We start from the raw sequence: 24,600 nt of genomic DNA, 5'->3' as shown, positions 1-24,600 counted from the left end.
TGTTTTACTCATTTTGTCTCTTTTGTTTTGTAACTGTTTTTGTGAGATTTTGCTGGTGAGCTCACTAGAACTTAATCTTAACCATTGTTTTCATCATATTCTGGCATATGTGATTCTAGTAAAGTCATATTTTGAGTAGTATTACCAAATTAATATTGCTTGAAGAATTTTCACACGGAAAAGTCTCTCTATGTCCTGACAATGACAATAAATGTAATTATTCTTTAATCTGTACTGGAGAATGTGCTGGTGCCTAACATGTATGTGATGAAAACAATAGATACATTATATATATATATATATATATATATATATATATACATTATATATATGAAAAGTATTAAAATTTTATTAATGTAGTGATGCTCTATAGCTCATAATTTTATCTGCAGAACCAGATGTGAAAATGAGAATGATTTAGATTGAAGTACTTGCTTTTGTTCTGAAGATATAATTCTATTTGGAGGCTTTTAGTACCCTGAAATCATAATGTAAGATGTAAAATACTGTTAAGCCTTTTGCAATTTGTTCTTAAGCTTCAGTACTCACATGGCCTATCTGTTCTCATCAGAAGAGTAGTTGTCTGGTTATGATCTCAGTATACAAATCATCCGCTGTCCTAGCTCTGCCTTTGATCCATAGCCTTTCACTTCAGGCACTGAGTACACTTGGTGTCAAGCAATATCAATCATTTTGATTTTGCTGTGTCCCTAATAAAGGATGACCTTTGTCTTCATGATTTAGAAGATAAGGTGGACATGACTGGAGAAAATGTCAGCCTGAAAAATTAAGCCTTATTGAGAAATGTTTAAACTAAAATGTAGTATGTGAGAAATATTTTTATAGAAACATTTGAATTATCTGAAACATGAGGGAAAAGAATAACCCAAAATAATATTAACAAAGGAATATGGCTTTACTGTCAAGCTCACTACATCAGTTTCTAGAGATACCTAGTTTATTTGGCAGCTCGTTTCCTCCAGTAGAGCAGCCTCTGCCTCTATTGTGCTCGCTTGCACTTCTCCTTTGTTACTGTGATATATGGTCTGTTCTACTGATCTCTTAGGACTACAAATGAGTTTCCATTAAGAAATTAATATTGTTCCAAGCATTTTCACAGACAGAAATTTAAATCTGCAAATTGCTTCCGTGGATTAATTTTTTGTCTTTCAATGAAACAATTTTTTTCAAGAGACATTGAGTCCAACAGCTCCCAGAGTTTGCTGTAAGCTGGAAATTATTCAAAAGAAATGTGGATTAAAGCAAATCATTTACCCACACAGAAAGTTCAAATGTTATGTTTCTAAATGTATATGTTGGGGCCTATATATTTATGGCACTGAAATTTAGCTCCTGATCCTACAGAAACAGTATCTGGAAACCTGATTCAGAAAAAGATCTTTCTAGTCCTAGGTGGCCTTCAGGGAAAGCCTACAGAGGAACTATGAACAATTCCAACTAAACTGCTGTAAACTAATCTCCTACATAAAAAACACCACTGAAGTAGCAAGTTGGGACAGGAAAATGCATTTATCCAATTCCAACAAAGCCCTGAACCTTAAGGAACTAAAAATTTCAGCTGAAACGGACTTTAAAAAGGGAATTTTCAAAATTCATCCAGCTGGAAGCCAATGTAGAGACATAATTCTGGGATGCAATTCAAAAGGAAAACCAGATAAAGGGAAAAGGATGTGGACTCCATTTCTTCATGGATGTCTTGACATATTTCTAGGGTTAAAAGTAAGTAAGGGTGAGTTCATCAGGGAGTGAGCTACCACCAGGGTAAATAACAGCAGTCTCGCTAGAGACTTACTTCACTCTCGTGAGTTCTAAGACTACAAGCCCATCAGAAGGCAAATAATCCAACCAGATTTTCCTAAGTTTATTAACTGTGAAGCTTACCTAGACTATTGGAGAAGAAAATTTGAGGAACATTTTGCTACCTCTATTATGATTCATCTACAAAGAAGAATTCTGCTAGTCAGTTTTGAACGTGGTGCGTGCCAAAGAAAGCCCATTACTGCCTTTCCCTGTGATGTAATAAGCATCTCTCTGCCTTCTCTTCCTTGCCTTCCATTTATTCTTTAATCCACTATGACTAGTCTCATGCCCACTATGCAAGTTTCTGTGGGACCTTTTCATGCAAACTATGAGCATGGATGGTTCTTTCGCAATCAAAACCAGACAACGAAATAGTTCAATAAATAACAAAAATCATGACATTTATATTCCTGCCAGCTAGTCTCATTTTACTATTTCTGGTAAGCACTAGCTCATCAAGAAAACAAGTCACCTCTCCTTGTGATCTCCACCTCATCTGCTGTTTATTCCTCAGGCAAATGCAAGCAAGAGTTCACCCCTAACTCTTGGCCAAATTTCCTCCTCTGAAGGCATCAGTGATTTCTTCAATGGAAAAACCAGGAGTGGTTAACTGTTTAATCTCACATGATCTTTGTATTACATTCCACATTGCTGAGATTTTTCTTTATTTGGAAACTGAAGTCTTCTGCTTCTCACCTATCAGAATCCATGATCTCCTTCTGTCTCTTTGCTCACATGTTTTCAGTTGTACTCAAGGACATTTTTGCTTCTGATTGTGGCTTTCATACTGGAATCTCCCATTATGGTGTGTCTCATCCTCTTACTTTCTTTGATGAACTGAACTATTGGTACATACTCACTGGGTGCACCTATGAAGAGAGAAACACTCCACAGTCCTAAAGCTGAGTATAAGCAATGTTTTCTTCTATTAATTTTCCATTTTAATTTTTACTGATTCCCATCCATGTGTTAAGGCCAGTATCTTAACTCATCACTCTTTCCATCATATTCTACCTCAAATCTAAGTACTATGCTTTATAATTCTTCTCTTCTTATTTATTATTTATTAGCAGTATTTTAGAGCTTAGATACTTAAAATATTTCATCAGCACTTTTAAAAATTATATCCTTATAATTGCAACTGCAACTCCAATGATGGGGCATATTTTTATTTAAACATTTTCAAGTAGCTTGCCACTGCTAGTCCTATGTTTTTGTTCACAATTTACACACAAAATACTTCCTTTTTCAAAGTTCCCATTTTCTCAAAGATGCTTTACTTGTATTTGCATTACCTTTTTCCATGAAACATACCGTAGCCTTTTAATTATACCACTTCCCATTATGTATCAGTCCTCTTATTCATGGATTCTAGATCTCTTCTCAGCAGTCCCTTTTTCTGTAAAGCACATCCTGAATCTTCATTCCCTTCTTTAATTTCTTGAAACATCTTTGAATAGAAAAACATTGGCTACTCATTTTCAATTTTGTAATTATTTTGCCAGAAAGGACAGGGTTTCACCCATCACTCTCCCCTTGCCATTAGCACAGAATGGCTACAAGACACAAAGTTTAAAAAGATTCTACCCAGTGAATAAACAAGTCAAATTTTACATGTGCTTTGGCAATAAAAGTGAGACAACTTTTTCCTCATATACCAAGTAGATTTTATTATTTTAAGTGGTATAATATGGAAAATTCCTTGAATAATTAATTCATTTAATGCATAATAAATACAGTGCCCTGAGTAATGTGGTCTGTGTGGAGGTAGAGAGCAGATCCTTGTTGTCTCTAAGGGAATATTTTGCTTAAATGAGAGATATACGAACACCTAAATTTAAAACCAAAGTCACTAAACCCTAGTTTGCAAATCTTGAGGGGGATATTTAACTTCTCTAACTCCTACTACTTTTACCCATAAAATATTCACAACATAAATCTATGTCAGGGAATTGTTATAAGTATTAAATGAAAAATGTCTGTAAAATAGTTTTTGCAGTGCCTGAAAGATAATAAGCACTCAGGAAATATAATATTACCATATTAAACCTAGACAAATACTAGGGAATTTTTTTCAACTAGTAAGAGAATGAACTTTTGGTGGGAATCAAATACACTAGTTTGAAACCAAAGACAACTAAACATATGATGTTTGCTTATCTCATGGGGCAGGAAGAAGGAATCACTCATCAGTGGTCCTTCTCAAACTGCAGAGAGACTCAGGTGCTGCCTTGTGCTCTTATGGTCAAATTTGTTACTCTTATTGACTGAATAAAGGACCATTGTGGTAGCTCTAGGAGCTACAAAGAGCCAGGTGAGACAGTTGTTCCTCTTCAACTGGTCAGGTCCTAGCATTTCTGACTCAGGCAAATAGCTCTCCTCATTCATACTCACTTATTCCAGAAAGGGAAGCTGGCAATTACAATGGGTGGCATGTGGTATCTTTAAAGCCAGTTTGTTCCAGGTACATTTTATTGTTTTAATGTGTTTATTGGCCAATTGCCTTATGACCACTTTTAGAATTCTTTACAACAACCATCTGTAGCTAAAAACGAATTTGCAGTTTTCTATGCTAAATGTACTCTTGTGACTATTAAGTAAATAATAAAGGTTTTTGTTCTATGCTGACTATTCAGTCACTCAGACCTAGAGTACAACTCTAAAATTGACAGCGTTAACATTTAAATAAAACATATTATTAATCTACTGGTTTTATGTTCTTATAAAAACATTTTTGGCAGTATTAAAACCTTTCCAGAAAGTAACTTATAATTCCTGGGTTTATCTTTACATGACTTTCTATGAAGCTTAATGGATTCAAAATGTATACAACTAATACACAAAATGTTTGAAAAAAATAGTACCTAGGTGAAGTTTATAGAAACTTGGATATTGTCAAGGTACAGAGTATTCTAGCCAGTACTTACTTTCAAATCAGAAGAATATTAAGAAAGGAGTAAAATAATCATTATAATATACAAGTGCATAGAAAATTTGAGAGCATGAGAAGCTAAGATCACTTGGGCAAAGTAAAACTGAATAGTTAAAAAGTTATAGATATGCTATTAAAGACCTGTAAATATTGACACGTGAGAGTCTAACTATTGCAAATTGAGGTCATACTATATAACCTCCCCTCCTTTTCACAATAAAATGGAGCTGTTTTCATAATTACTAAAAGTGTATATTGAAAGTAATCAGGAAATATTGCAAAATCATTCCTAATCAACAGACTCTCAGACATTATTTAACTCATAAACACAAGCTATCTGTATTGGCAGTTCCAACAGTAAATCATTGTGTGGGACTGATAATCAAACAGCCTCATGTCAACCCCACCTCTGATATTTATTAGTCAAGAACACTAGGTATGTTTTTGAAGTTCAGTAGCTGCAGTTATCTAATCCCAAATGTTAAGAACAGTAATAAGTGACTTACAATATAAGGATGTACAATGCATGTGTATACGGCAAACATCTACTGAGTTTAGTACATTACCTTATTAATAGTTAAGCTTTTGTATCCCTTAATATATAAAGTATTTATGTATTGTTAAGCTTTAAATAGTTGAATACATAAAATTGATGTTTTTATATTTGAATAAATACAAATGTATATTTTATATTTATATAGAATTTTTTGCAAGATAGCACAATTTCAGTCCTGTTTTTTATTCAGTCTGACTTTGAATAAAAATCTTTGTCCTTAAACTGGTAGATATATAGGTCATTCATTAAAATGATAATTGAAATTATTAGTTAAAGTTATAATTATCTAACATCTTCCTTTTTTGTTACATTTGTTGTTTGCTTTTCATTTCTTCTCCTTCAGTTTTTTTTTTTTGTTTTTGTTTTTGTTTTTTTTGGCGGAACCGGGGATTGAACTGAGGCCCTTGTGCTTGCCAGAGAAGTACTTACTCTACTGAGCCATCTCCCCAGCCCCCTTCAGTCTTATTTGGGGTTAAAGCTTTTTCATGATATTATTTTAATTCTTCCATTTATTTACAAATTCCATCTATTCATGAAAAGATTTTAGAGATTAGGCTATGGTTCACATCATACATTTAAAAACCATCTGAATCTGCCTTCTAATACACATCGCCTCCTATGTAGAAAAGCACCCAGGAACAAATATTTCCAATCCTCCCACACATCCCTTGTGGAAAGTTATTGTTATACATTTTACATTTACATACGCTTTCTGTGCTATACTAAACAATCACTTATGTGCTACCACAATTGCAAGACATAAATTCTCTCTTGTTTTCATTCATTTCAATTACTAATGTCTTCCTTTTATTAATGTTTATTTTGAAGAACTTTCCTTAACAAGTTGTAGACTATACCTAGTAATAAAACCCTTCTGCTTCTTTTTTTGGGACTTTTTAATTTTACTTTTTTTTATTTCTTTCTATTAGATACAGAATTCTCCCTGACGGACTTCTTTATTCAGTTTCTGCCACTAACACTTTAAATACATCACTACAATTTTCTTCCGCTTGTACTGTGCCTGGTTGGACATTGTTTTTTAACTCTTGCCCTTCTTCCTCATAGATACTTTTGCTGCTGTTTTGGAGTCTTTCAAGATTTTCTATCTTTCATATTCATATGTTGTAATAACTAATGCCTAGATGTGTGCATGCCTGTACATGTTCACGTACATGTGTGTACTCCTGTATGTGTGCATGTGTGTGTGTATGTGTGCGTGTGTGTGTGAGCACACACACACACGCACACATACACACACACACACTGTTTATTCTGCTCAGCGTTCTGTGACCTTGAATCTGTGGTTTCATGTCTGCCATGAATTCATAATTTTATAAAATATTTCTTCCAATATTGCTTCTACCCCATTTTCTTCTTTTCCTTTAGAATTTCACCTGCATGTTACTCTTTGGAACTATCCCGCACTGTTGGGTTCACCATTTTTTCCACTCATTGTCTCTGTTAAAGCATGACTTGTCACGATCACAGATTCCTTCTTCAGCTGTATTTAACTCTATTATTGAGTCTTGTCAAGGATTTGTGTTTGTTGTTTTTTCTTCTAATTTCTCCATATAAATTTCTGCATTTCTGTCTCTCTGCCAAATTAATCCAATTTTACATGGTGTCAACTTTGCTCTGTTACAGACAATAATCTGTCAATCAAAATTATTTTAAAGTGTTTGTCTTATTTGTCACATGATGTCTGGTTTGTCACCTGAAGTCTGACTATGATTATTTCTTTGCCTGTTCAGTGTAAGTTTTCGGAAATCATTAGCTTTTCACATGACATAGTTTTTGCTAAAACCCAAACATTTTGTGTAATGCTGCAAATGCTGAAGTAAATATTTTTATGGTTGAAGGTAAACTTGTGTTTACCTCAGCCAGACCTTCAGAAGAAGTCTATTTTCATCTGTTTAGCAATGGGCTTGAGTCTGGGACTTGATGCACGATTACATGAAGAACATCTCAGGCTCAAAATTTCTCATGATTTCTGGTGGTTCTTTTCTCAGTGTTTGTTCTTTCCTTGCTTTTTTGTCTCCCTTTGCACTGCACCCCCATGAAGATATGTCTCTTCCAGCTATTCTAGCTATTTTTATGTGACTGTTTTTATCCTCAGTCTGTTAGTCTACTGGTAGGGTAAAAGGCATTTGGTGATGTTTTATGATTAAGCCTCAATCTCAGGGATGTCCTGGCCTTCACACATGGGGTGTCTCTCCTCCAGGTCAGGGGACTTCAGCTGGACCCAGGTGATATAGCTCCAGAGAAAGGCAAATCCCTTGATGTTGTTTTCAATGTCCTGCTTACAGATGCTATGAGCTTCCCCTTGTGCACCAAGATGGCAGTTATCATTGTTTTTCTCTTTTGAGATTTTCATTTTATAACAGAGATAGAGGAAGGTCTTGGCACAGCTTTGGCAGAAACTGCTGTTGACCCCATCAGGTCGGCACCAGGAAAATGTTTCCTTAGCATAATCCAAAGTCTCCCCTACAAGCACAGCCACCCTGTATGCACAAACACCCCTACATCTGGACATCCAGAGCTTCCCTCTCCCATGCCTGCCCACTCAGCCTCTAGAAATTGCTGAAACACGTCAGCTATGTCTTCTTAAAAGTTTATATGGTATTTGCCAGAGTACCTCAAAGGTAAATTCTGAGGTCTTATTTATTCCTTCAGATACCCTATAATTTGACAGTTATACATATCCGTTTGACAATTCCTTCTGTGCATTAATTTTCATTTTAATAATAATTGCATATCTTAAGCTACTGTTTTTCTAGGTGCTTAACTGGAGACCTTGTACTAGTCTGTTCCTTGAAAAAGTTGCATTTCTTCCCAGTGGTGCCATCTGGGAGTAAGACTGTATCACCTGTGCCTTTGTCTAGCAGTTAGATGGAAACTACAGCAGACCACCCTGGTGGTAACGAGCAGTGGTGCAGCTTAGTCCTTCTATAACTATTTGATATTCTTTTCTCTGTTTGTAAACCTCTGGAACATCTGGCCCCATCAATCACCCTTTTGCTGATGCTTGGCTTTCTATGTCCCTAAAAAAATTCATAATTTTCATAGGTACTCCTACCAATTTACTACACTCATACCCTTCCATCACATTAGTCACTTTTTCTCAGTGTTGCTTGTTAGTTCTTCTGTTCTTCAGATCTGTAAACACTACAACTCCCAAACTCTAATTATGAAACCCAATTGTTCTATTGCACAATGACTCCCACTTCAGTTTTTCAGTCAGGACTTCATTCTTAAACTTCATACTTGTAGGTTACCTATCTTCATAGCATCTCTCATTTTATGAATTATAAATTTTTCAGAGTATGTTCTGAGCTCAACTTCCAGTTTAGACTACTGCAAAAACTTTCTTTCTTTAACTCTGTAAAGATGAATCTGTCATATCATCCCTCAGACCTCAAAAGTTATCTTTGATCTTTCTCGCATTTTTAGAATCAACCAGTTAATAAATTGATTTGCCTCTACCTTCCATAAGTGTTTAGTCTAAATATGTTTTGGTTTAGTGCTTTCTATTATAAGCCTGTGGACCAAATTCTGTAGAGTTAGAAACATATATATTGAAGCAGCAACCATCAACTGTTATCATGCATTTCTAATAGCTTCTTGTAACAAAAGCTACATACTACATGACAGCTGACACCCAATGTATTTTTCTTTCTTTCCTGTATTTAGGGCAGAGTCTACAGGATCTACAGGGCCTCACTATATAGATCAGACCCAAAGTGAGTCTCTTGTTTTTCGGCCTCCCAAGTGCTGGGATTACAGGCCGCCCAGTCTCAATCACCAGCTCAGCATGCCCCATGCGTGGGGCTAAAATTTGAGAAGGATTTTTTTTTTTTCTTGCTTGCTCAGGCTGTCTTCAGGGCAGGTCTGGTGCTGCATGTGGTGCTGGGAACAAACCACACTCCCTTTCCCCTGACTGATTTTGCTCAAGAAGGCACTTTGGATGGCTGAGCTAACCCACTAACCCCCAAATGTATTTTTTAATCAGTAGGATAACCTGACTTTTAGCTCAGACATGACCACATAAATAAAGGTACACTTGCAAGACTTCTTTATATGTACATGAAACTCATAAGTAAATTCTGATCGATGGGATTCTAGCACAAGTATTCGCAAGCTTAAAAGAAATAATCTTCTAGGGGGATTGTAGATGAAATGGCTAGTGCAAAACATCTCCATATGGACAAGGGAAAGATAATCTTATTTAAAACCATCACAATTCATCAATCCCTTTTATTTGTATCAGATAATACAACTCATTAATGTAATAACAAATTTGAGCACATATCCAAGATGAATATTTCATACTTTTCTAATGAGGGACGTAAAAAATATAAAGAGAAGGTATCATAACAGGAGCTATATTGTGTTCTTTTTTATGATATAAAGTTTAATTTTCCATGCTAGGCAGGATTAGTATCTACATTTTATGCATGGGATAAATTGAGGCTTAAAATAGTGTTGGCTTGGTAGAGCTCTGCCTGACCTCAGAGGCTAAATGTGAGTGTGCTAATGCACATAATGCATTGGCACACATAGGACACCGTGGTTTAGTTCTAGTGCTTTGCATGGTTTTGTCCAGTAGAAACACAGGCTGTCCCACTCAGGCTTCTTTAGTGGTACAATCATGGTATGTAGAGAACCAGCAAGTACCTGTGACATATACTATTTTCTTGATTCATTCAGTTTACTATAACAAAATACTAACATGAATAGGGGGACTTAAAACAATAGCAACCCACTTCTCACAGTTCTGGAGGCTAGGTAGTCCAATACAGAAGTGCTATCAGGTCTTTGACACTTTTTATTATAAGTGGGCTAATTTCATTCATAAGGGTTCTACCCTTATTATCTAATCACCCTTCAAAGACCTTACCTTTGTAGATTAAGCTTTCAATATAAGAATTTTGAGAGACAGTATAGCAGTAATTGATATGACATGACAAGAAGTATGTATTTAGAAGACCAGAATGACAGGTAGTCCAAGCATGATCCTAGTATTACACATTGCTATCTTCAGTGCAGTTGCTTAGTTCACAGGTATCAGCATATATAATTATTCAGGGTGAGAATCCTACCAATTAACTGCTAGTTTCAAAAACCTGCTGAAGATTCTCAGGATCATTGTCTTAACAATCTTGTACATATAAATGTATGGTTTTGACCCTGTCATGTTTTCTAGCTTTCCACCTTGCCCTCTCTTTGTTGTTTAGTCCTTAAGTTCTCACTTTCCTTTTAATTGTGTTATATCTTTCTATGTTTATTTCTTCTTTTGAGGGAATCTGAATGACCTTGTCAGATACAGAAGTTACATTTCTTGTTATAAAGGTCTTGCTTTATCTTGGTCTTAACCATCCAGCAGAAAAGTATAAAAACAAGGTATAAAAAGTAAAGCCACATTAATATACTGAGTTATAAAAGGCTCAAGTCAACAACTTCTGACATTGCCAGTCCTCTGGATAACCCATTACTATGATGGACTGTTGGACTATATTGGATTATTTTGCTGAATTCACTCACCTACAATATTTAAATAGGAATGGAATACCCATATCTGACAAAACTAAACAAAAAAGGGGATACAAATGAAGAGCCATTTTTTATCTATATAAACAAAATGATTAGGATAGATATACAACTACTTTCTCTTAATTCAGTGAGAAGAAAGATTTGTACTAATAGTATTTGGACAGGATATCATGTCTGCATCTTATACTGTGAATAACCACTACAAAGACAACAATATGCAATGTATTAATTATTGAAACTGTCCTACTAATCAGTTTTAAAACTGTCTCATTGATATTTGTTTCTCAATAAAATTAATTTAAAAAAAAGAATTTTGAGAAGACAGGAGCACTTGTATTATAGCAGTATTTTTAAGAAAACCTATTTACTCATTGTGACCTCTCCTTCCCCTGCCAAGGAAGATTATTAAAAGCCTTTTCTTAAAAGTTTGAAATAAATATATAAATATTTACAATATTTGTACATTTCAAATATTTGTATTTAAGACATAGCTCTATGTGTGCTTTGGTTTATTCATCTGCATTGTAAGCCTGTGGATGAAATTATAAAGGGTTGTGAAACAATCCCAAGAAAAATCAAAAGCACAAATTTCAGCTAAGAGTGTTCACTATGGCTCATCTCCTGATGGAATAACAAAAGCAGGACCATTACGCATTTTTGCATGGGGAATAAGCCTCACAGATGGTCTGGGCCCTTTACCTGCCCTGCGCTCAAGTTCTTAGCATATACAGCAAGCATTCATGAGTACATTATTTGCAGGCAGCTGCAGAAGCAGCAGTTCACCTCCCGCGTATGGCTTTAATTTGCACTCTGCTATTTGTGGCTTTCAAAATTCCAAGAGCAAGTTCAACTGTATTTTCTTTACAATAAGATTCATTTTGAGGGGGGAACTACCTACTCGGACCCCCCTCCTGTCCTTCTCTTGGACAGGAGCTTTCTTTCTCTCAATAAATATATTCTGCTCATAAAAAAAAGATTCATTTTGAATCTTGAAAAAAAATGGCAACTGAATCAAGACCTGATTTTAGTTTGTAGTGTCTATGTGAAGTTTATAAAGACCTTTATATTTTATTGATAAAGGGGGAATGATTCCATTTGGCAGCCACTAGGATGCAGGGACCAATACAGGGAAAATATTCATTAGCATGCAGTAATTTAAGAAGCCTTAGTGCCTCATTATCAAACTCAGTTTAATTACCATAGGCACCCATTCATTTAATTGACTGGAAATACAAGAAGAAATTAAATGATACCAACTCCAATTTGGCCCCAAACTCTCATTCCACATTTATTTATTATCTTTGTAAGGAAGGTGTTCACAGAGATTTCTCTTAGTTCCATGCGCTAAAACAAGCCTGCAAAACCTCAGTGCCAGCTCAACATCCTTTGTCTTAATAGAGAACCCAATTAAAATGAGTAGGGCCTCACATAGATCACTTATTATAAATTATGAATACTCTGCTGCTATTTTAGAGCCATAAGATCATTGGTTTCATAAAAAATCACTTTAAATCTAACCAGCATTTACCACAAGGATGTGACAGGCAGTGGAGACAGAAAGCAGAGGTGCCCTGCAGCATCGTTATCAGATTACTGTGCCGAGAAATGCTGCTGTGTGATTTCTCTGCTCATTCCCAAAGCCAGGAAGACCTCTGTGTGTCACCCATCGCTGCTGCTTGTCCTCCGGTGAGAGTTGCACTTATTTTGGTTCTCTCTTTTGGGAGGACAAGCACAGTACACACACAGGGAAGCAAGTCCTTTACCTACAGAGGACCTCTCATTGTGGTGCTGGGCCTGGTGACTTTCCTAGTGGCCTACTGAGAGTCCTGGCCAGCTGGAAGGAGAGCTTCACCAGTTTCACCACCTTCCCACACTTCCAGCTCTTGAATCATCTATAAAACCTACTTTTGACTTTCAAAGAGTTGAGGAGCCCATCCTCCAGAGAGGGGAGAGGAAAGTGTCCTAGACTGAGATAACAAGGATCTCAGGACCTGAAATATAGATAAGACTGGCAGTGAGAATTCGCAATACAATGTAATCACACTGAACACCAAGGTGGAAATGTGACTAAACAAAGATTCCCTCCACGTCTGACTTTTTTCTCTAAAGGCATTTGTTCTTTGTATATTTTCAAATAAATGTACTTACCTTTTTGCATTTCTCCTTTTAGTGATGTATCACCCAATTTTATTAATATTCATTATACTTCTTAATAGATATTCAAGAAATATCTATTGGTTGTGATTTATTACCTGGAGAAAACTGTTGAAAGAAACAGTAATTTTTTATTACAAAGTGCTTTTCCGGGCTTTAACAAAAAGCCACAGGTTGTCAAAAAGTATCCATCACTTAAATCAATAGGAAATCTGAGAATCATCTTCCTGCTGCTTAATATGAGCACAGTGTCACCACTTCAATTTCCGAGACTCAACACTTAGCGGAGCAATTGCCCTCATCCTTGTGGACGCTGGTGTTCACTTTGTCTTGGGGTTAGCAAGCCTAGTGATTTACGCAGCACTGTGAAGTCAGTGGCGAGACTTACATTCTTTCTAGCCCACTTTCCAGCATCAGTGGCATCTTGCTTTCAGAATGGTCTGACAGATGAGAACAGAGCTCTTGAAGTTGCTTCATCTTCCAGCATAAATCTTGTTTAAACTGGAACCCCCAGTTATTTAACATACAGTATGTTGCCGAAGGACTTTCCTTCCCTTTATTGTGCAGGAAAGTAAGACTTAGCACAATGTCTCACCCTGTCTACCTCAGTTTTGAATGGTGGCCCACTATAATAATTTATTTTGAGTTGCAAGTCCCATAAGCTCAAATGTACATGTCATTTTGACGTAACAACAATTTACATTGAAGATGAGTGCGTAACAGAAATTATAAAAAAGTATGATAAAGATTTGTATTTTAATTTTGGGGTAAGTGTTGTACTACTAGTGATAAGTTCTTTGAATTGCTGTTACATTTATTATTATTTATTGCATAATAGACAAAAAGCAAGAGGAATAAAGATTATAAGAATCTCATGGGTAAATTAAAATTACCAATGCTACACCCAGAAGGATTTGTTTGTGTTTTAAACCAATTTCTGTCTTAACACACTGTGTAACGACCACCAGGATGGTTCTCCTTGAAAAGAGACCCTTGGTTTCCCTGTTGGCTGCACCTTGCCCTAATCCCATGCACTGATCCATACACAGCTGACTCACATAATACTATATCCTCTTAATTGGCTTTAAACAATGCAAATGGGTTCTACTGGAGGTTCTGAGGTACAGCCTTTGAAGCAACAGCACAAGCCAGTGATGCCAGGCCTATCACTTCCAATGACTAAGTGAGATAGGCGAAGAGATACCTTGCTGTTGGTTGAGACCGATGCTCAAGAAAGAGCCTGTAACATCTCAGATCAGACAGCAAGACATCAAAGCTGAGGCTAACACCAAAAAAGCCCACAAGATACTTCCTTAAGATATGGTACGCATATTCCTTCAAACTTAGAGGCTTCTTGTTACTGGAATCCAGTATCCTTTCTGCAAACCTCTCTGCATACTGCAGAGGTGCTATGTGCCTCCTACCTAGCCCAGCTCACATTTCTCACCTACTTCCTCCCTTCTTATAGCCACTCAACCCCAAGCCACTCCCCTCTTCATGAATTAATAAAACCCTGTTTTGGCCCTGGGTTGTGGCCTTTGTTCCAGTTAGCCATTGTTGCAGCTGGACTTAGGACCCTCTTGACTCACCACAACTACAGGTATGTTTGTCTCTTTATTCTCAACATGGGTTACATTGGAAATGATAGACTGGAATTTACTTCCTGGAATTCCAGTAATTTTTCCCTGGCATTACAAATATAAACTCCTAGAGCTGGCTCTCATAACAAAGGACTTTCACTTCCTTGTTTCCAGACACCAAGTTTATTCTATTGATTTTTATCTCCAAAATTAGAGGGATTTCCTGGAGACCACACAGGCAGAGTAATAACATCCTTTGAACACCGCAATTGGGTCAGGTTAATTTACCTGTCAGACTGATCACCTGACTTTGAGTACCATCTGCAACTTTAGTTTTTAGGCTGCAAGCAGCAGAGGAGGCAGGTATCTAGTGAAGAGAGAAGTGAGAGAAAGGGAGAATATAGAACAGTGGCCGAGTTCATTAAGTACAATTTTCTACTTCAACTGAGCAAGCTAATTATTTGTTTACCTAGGTGTCAATGGTGCCTCAGGCTACAGACAAGAACCATAAAGGGAAGCACACTTGCTGTAGCATATGTCTATTTAAGTTTTAAAAAATAGATAGTCCATCACAGAGTAAAGAGAATATGATTATGTGAAACATTAAAATATGAAATGCAACCATTATCTTTTAATTTTATAGAAGTAAATACATTAAAAAGTTGAATTTTCTCATCTACGAAGCACTTCAAAAAAGCATATACCTGAAAATGGAGCAGAATTTATGTTCTATTTATACATAGTTATCATATGCTATAGCAAATATCATATATATATATATATGTATATATGTTTTAGTGAGTATTTAATGAATATTTACTGAGTGCCAGGCATTTTTGGGGGGAGTTTTAAGAAACAAATTCATGACCTCGTGTTTGCCAGGCAGGCATTGTACCACTGAGTTGTATACCACTGAGCTATACCCCCACTCCCTGCGGGGCACTTGTAATTAGTAAACTTTGCCTGCATATTTGGGTAGTCACCACGAGACTTACTTATCTGTTCTTTTTGAGATTTCATTATCTTTTTCAAAGCATTAGTATTATCTTTCTATCAGGTGGCATCACCTCTTTTTCTCCTGGTGTTTTAAGTTATACAGATAACTTTGTGTGAAAGATTAGAATAGCCATAACATAATAAATCAGACTCCTGATGTGCTCTAACAGCAGAGCTTCTGCCCTCCTTGCCTAGTCGGCAGACCCAAAGCAGGAAACTGGAATGTCTGGTTTTACTCTTGCCTTGATCTTATACTCTTCCTTGCCCCTCAACTATGATGGCTAAATGTACATGTCAGCTTGGTGGCCCAGATATTTAGCCAAGCACAATAATTGATGTTTCTGTGAAGATATCCTTCAACATTTAAGTCACTATGACCTTGATGACCTGAAGGCATTTTTCTCCCTGTAGCATGGTGAGCCTTATCCAATCTGTTGAAAGCCATAAGAGAACAAATACTCGCTACTCCCCACCCCCACCTCCCCACCACACATACACACATTCTTTCTGGAAGGAATTTGGCCAGCAGACTCTTTCAGAGGGCTCAAATTCCAAGACTCCCCTGTGTCTCCAGCCTGCCAGACTACCCTGCAGATTTTGGACTTGCCAACCCCTGTAATCACATGTGCCAAGTCTTTCATATAAATCACCATCTCTAGCGGTATGTCTGCTGTGTGTCTGTCTCCTGCCTCTCTAAATATGCACATATGCAGATATATACACCTCTTATATTAGATTCTCTTTCTTTACTACCCTTAACTAGTACAAACAAACAACCTGCTTGCCATTTCTGACCCTTTGTGGCCAGAACAATGGTGGAGAAGGAGACAAAGATGAGGCATGGGAAAGGGCTTCCTGGAATATCTCTCTGTGCCTAACAAACACTGACAAAGTGGTCAATTCTCTATGGAACATTTTCTTGACTTTTCCTATTGAAGAGGCTGGGTGCCCCTTTTTCTGCAGCAACTGATGCATCCCTGTGTTGGGTGGTAGCGTGTGATTCCTCTCACAAGGTGATGGTCCACTCCAACTCTAGTTGCTGGGGGAACCGCGGTTCTGGGGCAACTCTACCTAACAGTACTAATACCAGGTAACTTTCTCTTTCCTGAGTACTCAGCATCTGGGTCACAGGAACACCTACTCATCCTTTGCCCTCAAAAGCACAGGATTTTGCAAGCTTCCCTAAGACTGAAGCACACTCTTGGCTCTGCTACCCATACCTGAGCTGATCCTTATTTATTCAGTTATGTTGGCCAAAGACTCAAGCTTTCCAACCCTCTCCAGTCCCAAAAACACTACCTGCAGGTTTCAAAGTGGCCCCCACTGAAGTCCTCACTCACTTGAATGTTAAAAAACTAGGGGTTAAGTGACACAGGGCCACAGCACAAACCTACCCTCCCACCTCAAGGTGAATTTTAGGTACTTAGAATAGCTATGGCCTTCTTCTCTTTTCAGATAAATATTTTATTAAAGAGATACTCCTTTACGTTTTTATAGTTCCTAAGAGTCTGGAAGTTCTACAGCTGCTTCACTGGCTTCCTAGTTTCTGTTGTAGTTTCTCAGTTCCACTTGACAGTCTTCTGCTATCTACGCATATCACACATGCATCTCAATACAAGCAGACATCTGGAATTCCAATTGAATTTTTGCTGCCCATAATCTTAAGCTTTAAAGAAGAGTTGTCTCATTGCATTCCTACAACAAGCCCATGAGGAGATACATTATTATCTCCACTTTACATATGGTGAAACTAAGACAGAGACACTAATCAACCTGGACTACCTGGTTAGTATCTGAGCTGGGCTGCAGATCAAAAGGATTTGATTCTTATTCACAACCTTCACCACTGTAATATAATGCATATTTACTTGACAGCATTATAAAATAAAAGTATATACCTTAATTAACAAGTTAACAGTTTAATTAACAGTATAATTAATTATCTTAAGACAGAGATATGCAATTTTGACATTCAAAAATCAACTAAAATTTTAATGCACCTGAACATGGAATATCCATTGAGCATCTACTGGGAAGTCGGGTCTGTGATCACTTTGGGAGGCAATGAAAGAAGTACGAATTTGAGATATTAAACTAATACTCTGGCTTAGAAGAGGAAGAAATGACTACTTGGATCTCATGCATTTTAATTCCTTTGTTACAGTAAGCTAATCTATGAAGATGGTCACACGTAGAAACATGCCATAGGAAGTCATGCTATGCTATATGGTTTTATGTATTTGGAAGGCTCCTTTCCCCCAAAGGCAATATTTTATTCTGGTTTCTGGATACATGAACTCCCCATCACCATAAATAGTCTGCTTTAAGATTCTTTGTACATTGTAGGGCAGGAAAGATAACTCAGTGGACTAAGCACCTGCTTAGGCAAGCGCAGGGACTGGGGTTTGATTACGGGCAACACAGTCTGTGCCGGCCCCAACTGGTGGTGCATGCCTGTAATCCTAGTGCTGGGGAGGCTGAAAACAGAAAGATCATCATGAGGCTAAGCAAAAAATACACACACATACACACACACACACACACACACAATTCTTTGTGTATTGAAATATAAGACTTCTGAGAGAGGTAACACCACTGCAGGGCTCCTTGTTCTCCCTCCTCTGTAAGCAATCATGAGCTTCCTTGAAGAAATCAGGAGAGGAGAAGGAAAGGAAGCAACATTTAAGATGAAACGGAGAGGAGAGAATGTTTTTAAACAAAAGTGATCAGCACCATAAGCCAAATTTGCCAGCTTAGTAGTTCTACTGAAATAAAGATAAGCCATTGCCTAGTGTAGCAGGGCATGTGTGGGGGCGCTTCGGGTTATGGATGCCCTAGGCCGAAAGAATAGCTCCATCCAAGCTATTACAGGGAAGGAAAGGTACTGTGTTACAAGTTCACTACAGCGTGGGCAGATTGCTCTGGAAGAACAGGAAGAAAGACACATAAGGGACTTTCCAGGTTAAACATAAAAGATGTTAAATTTCTCCATGTGATGATATAACCGAGATAACCAAGTCACCTCTGGTGCCAGAGAATCAGGAGACTGACACCACAATTGCTATAGGGGGCTCCTTCAACAGATTGTCGAAGAAGAAGTTAGAGAGTGCAGAAATTCTTGGTTCTAAGAGACTAGGGCTGAGGAATTGTGAACAAACGGTGAGACAACATCTGACTTTCCATTTCAAGTTGTTTCCTTTGCAACAACACCTTTCTGTTGTTCCCCTATCTGGAATGCAAGTCTCATTCCTGTACAGTAAGTAGTGAGGCATTAGGAACAGTTTATCAATTATTGAACTATTATCAATGTTCATAAGCACATTATTAATGTCCAATAGGAACATTCTCTCCAGGCATAGTGGTACATGACTGGAGTCCCTGGACTCCAGAAGGCAGAGACAGGAGGACCGGCAGTGTGGGCCCAGCTCGGGTGACTCAGTGACAGCAAGAATCTGTCTCAAAATAAAAGCAATAAAAAGATGAAGAGGAGGCTATGGATTAGCTCAGTGTAAAGGCCTTCATTTCCAGTCCTAAAAAGAGAACAAAAGGTACATTCTTGACAATGATGCTAAGGCAGGTGTGCAACATCTCCTTGGAATTTCTAACTCACTTATAAGAAGTCTATGTAACAGCAACAACAACAACAAAACAGATTTTATTTTTTTATTTTTTTATTTTTTGCCATAGTTTTATTGATAAACAAATAGCAATGAGACAGTTTCAAATCAAATCAGTAGGACAGTTTCAATAATCAACACACTGCATGTGTTCTTCTTAGTGGTTAATTGCTGTACAAGATGCGGACTTGATATCCTATTTACAAACACCATTAGAACAAATCACTCTATTCATTAACAGAATGTAACTATATATCTATCCTAACCACTTTGAATACACAGATACAAAATGGACATTCATCTGTATCCCCTTTTTTATTAAGTTCCGTTATTTGAATATTATAGGTGTGTAAACTCAGCAAAATATTCCAAAAAAGTCCAGTATCCCATAATAGTATTGGGTCTTCCACTTCACTGGCAATGTCAGAAATTGTTGACCTGAGTCCCCTAGAGCTCAACATAACAGCATGGCTTTATTTCTTATATTTCGTTTTTATACTTTTCTGCTGGATGGTTAAGACCAAGGTAAAGCAGGACCTATGCAACAAGAGTTGTAGCAACAAAACAGATTTGAAACCCACTTCAAAGTGTGCTTTCTCCATAGACAAGATGGTTTTCCCCACTGACTCGCCACAGTCATGCACCTTCTCAGTACATATGAGAACCATGGTATCTCAGTTCCCACACAAGCTCAGGCCTTGACATTTTAAAAATATTAAAGGTAAGAACAATTTCTTAATACACTTCTCTTGTTTTTGATCTTTCTCACTTTAGCGCATCATTTTTGTATGTAAATAAGGTGTTTAGCCAAAATTCTCATTGATTAACTTTTCCTCTTAGTTATAACTAACCTATCAAGGTCAAGCTCCCTAAGGAAGCAGCCGAGAGAACATATAGTGCACATATGTGCCAAATTATTCTCCAGGCAGAGAAATTAACTAAAAATGAGTAATATGTTCTCAATTTAAACCTGGCAGGGGGGATTGTACTTTCATCCCCAAATTGGAATCAGATTTCCTCCTCTGGGACCCTTTCAGCTTTTGGCATAGCCTACGCGTGAGGCGAGCTTGATTCCTCGTGGTGTAATAACAAAACTGGGTTCATGTTATAGCTCCATGGGGCTTAGTGGGGAAAGCAGAGATGAAGATAAAGCTAATGAGAGAGCCCTGGATCTTGCTTTTATCACCAAATAAACGAGCATCAACAGAGCCTTAAATAAAGACAGCACGATCCATTCTTAATGTTCAGTTTTCACAATTAACATAGTCCCTAAACATCCATAGTTATGCTTGGACACTTGGTGAGCACATTTCATTTCTCGAGAAGAAACTCCTTCTCTATAGGATTAAATGTATCTGTAACAAAGCTTTCTTGGCCCTTGATTTTTCCTTTCATTCCAAGGTATAATTTCTCTGGTCTTCAAACATTTTATTACTAGAGAGATGAAACAAGAAAGAAAAGGAACACAAAACCTGTCAGTGGTTGGGTCACTTAATATCTTTTAAAAGTACATCAGTACATTTTAAAATGTAAATTTTCTTTAAGTAAAATTTGAAGCTTATAAAAGAGAGGTTAAGGGTTTTTTTGGTGTTTCTATGCAACTGTTACATAACAGTGAAACAATTTTCAGCCATGACTGCACACTGGAAATACCTGCAGTGTTTATTAATCAGACTAGGATTCAGGGCCCACCCTGGACCAATTATGTCCCCATATTATGAGGGTGAGGTGCAGACAGGAGCGTTCGCTGAGAATGCCAGGTGATTTGAATGTGAGGGTGGGTGGGGTGAGTGCATTGGTTTACTGAGACCAGGTTTCATTTGCTGTTTTAAGAAACTGTTGCATTGTTTTAATTACCATATAACACCTGTGGAAACTCTGTCACTTCGCTGATTTAAAAGCTTTTCTAAAATAAATTGTCATTAACCTTTTCCGTGGTTAATTTGAAAAAAAAAAAAACCTTTCATTGGAAACAAATAAAAAAGCACTAATTCTTTGCACCTCTGTTTCATTCCACTTGGAAAAGGTCACTGAGACCTGCTGATTAAAGTTCCATGAAATATCTTTGCATGTTTCAGCACTTATAATGTTATTTTCTTTTAAAGAAGGGAGCAGCAAAATAAAATTTCTTTGAATAAAGTATTGCTATTTAAAGAGCATTTTGTCATTATATTTTTATAAAATTAGAAAAATATAGTTCAAAGGTATGCTGATTAAAATATTTGAAATTAGTTTCTAGGTGTGCCCAAGACTGTCTTTGGCATAAGAGATATACAAAAGGGTGCCAAGCAAGATTCTTGTTTCCTTTGGCTTTAGAAACTTCCCAGCATAACCAACTTTGACTTCCCTCTCTGAAATATGGAAATATAGAACCTGAAGGTGACCCTGAATAGTAAATGTTATATTGGAAGAAAAACTGATTTGTGGGTTACAACATGATATTCTTTTCTGCAGATTTTTGCCATCATTCCATTCTATTAACCATGAAATTTCATATACAAATGAATGTATCTGCTGATAAATAATGTAAATATAAATTGTAATACTTACTAAGCAACTACAAAGTATTTGGCTTCTCATGTATTTCAAGCTAAGTACTTCTACAAGATGCTGTATTCTTGTGGTTTTGTGGGTCTTCTGGGAATTAATGTGTTCTGTAAAACTGCTATTTCTTTGGCCTGAGTCTTGATTGCATTGTGACTCAGAATACCAGAAGGAAGTAAGCAAGAGAAATGTAGCCCCTTGATGGTGACCGGAACCCTTGTTTTAGTTTCATTTTAGCTTGTTGTTATTTTCCAAGTTACTTTATCAAAATATTTAAGTAAAGCAAATTTTTTTCTTGTAAATCTCAAGCTCGAAGCATAGTAGTAGGAATGAATTCAATAGACTTCCAAGATTTGTTGAAGGGATCATAAAAAATAACTCGCTAAGTTTGCAAAAGCTTTGAGGACAGGAATGGGGATAAAACAATGCTATTTGTTTAGTCTTTTCATATATCCTCTGTTGAACCACATGAGGCCTGGGGGATTTCTTGGCAAAAGCAATATTGTGAATGGCCTATTTATTGACATGGAGGCCAGCGATACTACACAGTCAGGGCCTGTGTACTTTTTCCAGTGTGCAGTCCAAGTGGCTTTTATTATGTATTCTTATCTGAAATGGTTTACAAAATGTTTCAATGCTACCTGTAAAGAAGTGAGGGTTAGCAAGGAGTATATAAGTCTTGGAGTATATGAAAGATAAACCAGTCACTTTGCTAAGTAATACAAACTGTACCAAGGAATATTAGTTTTGTCTTTTGATTGTTCCATAGACACCAACCCTGCAGAAGGTATCTGTTCTTATATGCACAGTGCTCACCTCAGTCCTTGACTGTGTGCTGCACAAGGCCTCAGAAGGTGGCTGGCCTGTTTTGGAAGCATTTGCATCAAATCAGTTTGCTGCTAGATTTTCTTGTTCTATCTGTGTTGATGTCAGTGAGATTATGGTAGAACTGCATTAAAGGTCATTGAGTTCATGAGATAAAGTGTCGTTTGAGGCTGGCCAGATATCTCAGCGGACTAAAATGCCTGCTTAGGCAGGCACAGTGACTGGGGTTTGATCCCCTGTGTGCCAGTGCCGGTCCTGGCCCCGGGGCACTCTGAGAGAGTGACTGAGACTGGGCGTGGTGGTATGCACCTGTAATCCCAGCACTTGGGAGGCTAAAAACAAGAGAATCTGATCAGTGTGTCTATGAGTCTGATCCGTGTAGTGAGACACTTGTAGACGCTGCAGACCCTATATTACATGAAAAAAAAAAAAAAAAAGAAAGGAAACATTTCAAATGCTAGCCCTGACCTCTTCCTAAATTGTGGTTTGAGGCCTATTCTCCTCAACTTCTCTGCAGCAAAACAGAACCCATAAAATGAAAGCATTAAGGTTTCCTCATAGACCTCAAATGAGTTCAAGTAAGACTGTGTGGAAAGCCCCTTTGGAAGTGACAGTTTCCTGCCTAACATCTGACCTTGTCCTACACCTACAGCCATCCCCTGCCAATCTCAGTCACCATCCCATATCCTCAGGGATTGATCCACAACATAGCTCTGTCCCACACGTCCCACATAGCCCTAACCCAAGAGAAGCAGTTGAGCTTTTCTGTCATATTCATTTTCCTTCCAGAATCTTGGATTTCAGTAGAAAATGCTTTGACTAAGAATTTAGCTGGCAGCCTAGAAACCACAACAGGAAAGGAAATATGCAAAACCTTGAAGGAATGAAAACACACACATTCCTTCAAGGTGAATTGTACTTGTAAAGCTCCTAATGATTCTTTTCTTTACTTTCATTTAATCTTTTAACCTTTCCAAAAATTTTGAAAATATTTTACAATAAGAAAGATGATATAATGAATGAAGGTAGAGGAAAAAATAAAAATATCCATGAAACCACCATCCATCTTAAAAAGAATTTTACCAATGTGATTAAAATCTTATACCCAGCCACCTAATATATGCTTTCCCCTTTGGGCCTGTTTACCACCTCAGTGGAGTTAACTACTCTCCTATTTTTAGACTAATCACATTCTTGTCCTGTTTTATAGTCTTACTATATAAGCATGCATCTGTACTAGACCTCACTTTCAAGAACTATTTTCAGACTATTAGTCCATTGCACATAAATAAACTTGTATACATTTATTTGTTGATGTAAATTTTAGTAATTTGTAGGAAAATGGATGCACTCTGAGACCATAATGTTAAGTATAATAAATCACACCCATAAGCTTAAATATTGCATGTTTTCTTTTATATACGAAAAACAAAATGTAAATGGAGAGAAAAATAAATGCTAGATAATAGGGAATAGAGAGGTTTTTGCAAATGAGAAGGAGACTGAGAGATGGAGGAGAGAGGAAGGGTGTGGGGGTAGAAAGGAGAGGTAGGGGGCGGGAACACTGACATGTGTTAGCTATGTGCATGTACCAGCTCCTGTCAAGGAATGTAATCATTACGTACTGCTAACATGTTTGAATAAAAAGTAAAGACTTCAATATTTTATATGGATGAAATCTGATGATACATGTATTCTTATTTTTGGTTCAACATTATCTTTCAATCAATCAATTTCTTGTAAGTAGCTGCATTTTATGAAAATTCACTCATAATAATTTCCTTTTTTAAGTATGCAACGCATTTTATGTAGCCTTATTCTATTGCTGGACATTTGGCTTATTTCCATTTATGGGCATTGGAAACAATGGTGCTTAGAGTGCTTCATGCACATAACAAAAAGATAACATTAGAGGGCTAGTGAGGTAGCTCAGTGGTCTAAAGTGCCTGCTAGGCAAGCTTAGGCAAGCACAGAGACCAAGATTGGATCCCCAGCACCACATGGCATGCAAGCCCTGCCCCCAGG

General features: G+C 37.2%; 1 long non-coding RNA gene across 2 annotated transcripts in view; it reads left to right on the top strand.

Moving 5' to 3' along the window:
- The first annotated feature begins 14,561 nt into the window (after window positions 1-14,561).
- Window positions 14,562-24,600, top strand: part of LOC111818175 — a 72,376-nt gene continuing 62,337 nt past the window's right edge. For both annotated transcript variants that reach the window (XR_002822232.1, XR_002822231.1), the window contains exon 1: window positions 14,562-14,613. This is a non-coding gene — a long non-coding RNA (uncharacterized LOC111818175). The remainder of the gene's footprint in view (window positions 14,614-24,600) is intronic.

Source organism: Octodon degus, unplaced genomic scaffold, assembly GCF_000260255.1.
Source record: "Octodon degus isolate 3935 unplaced genomic scaffold, OctDeg1.0 scaffold00082, whole genome shotgun sequence".
Lineage (NCBI taxonomy): Eukaryota > Metazoa > Chordata > Mammalia > Rodentia > Octodontidae > Octodon > Octodon degus.
Note: the sequence above shows the minus strand (reverse complement) of the source record. Positions and strands in the feature narration are given on the sequence as shown.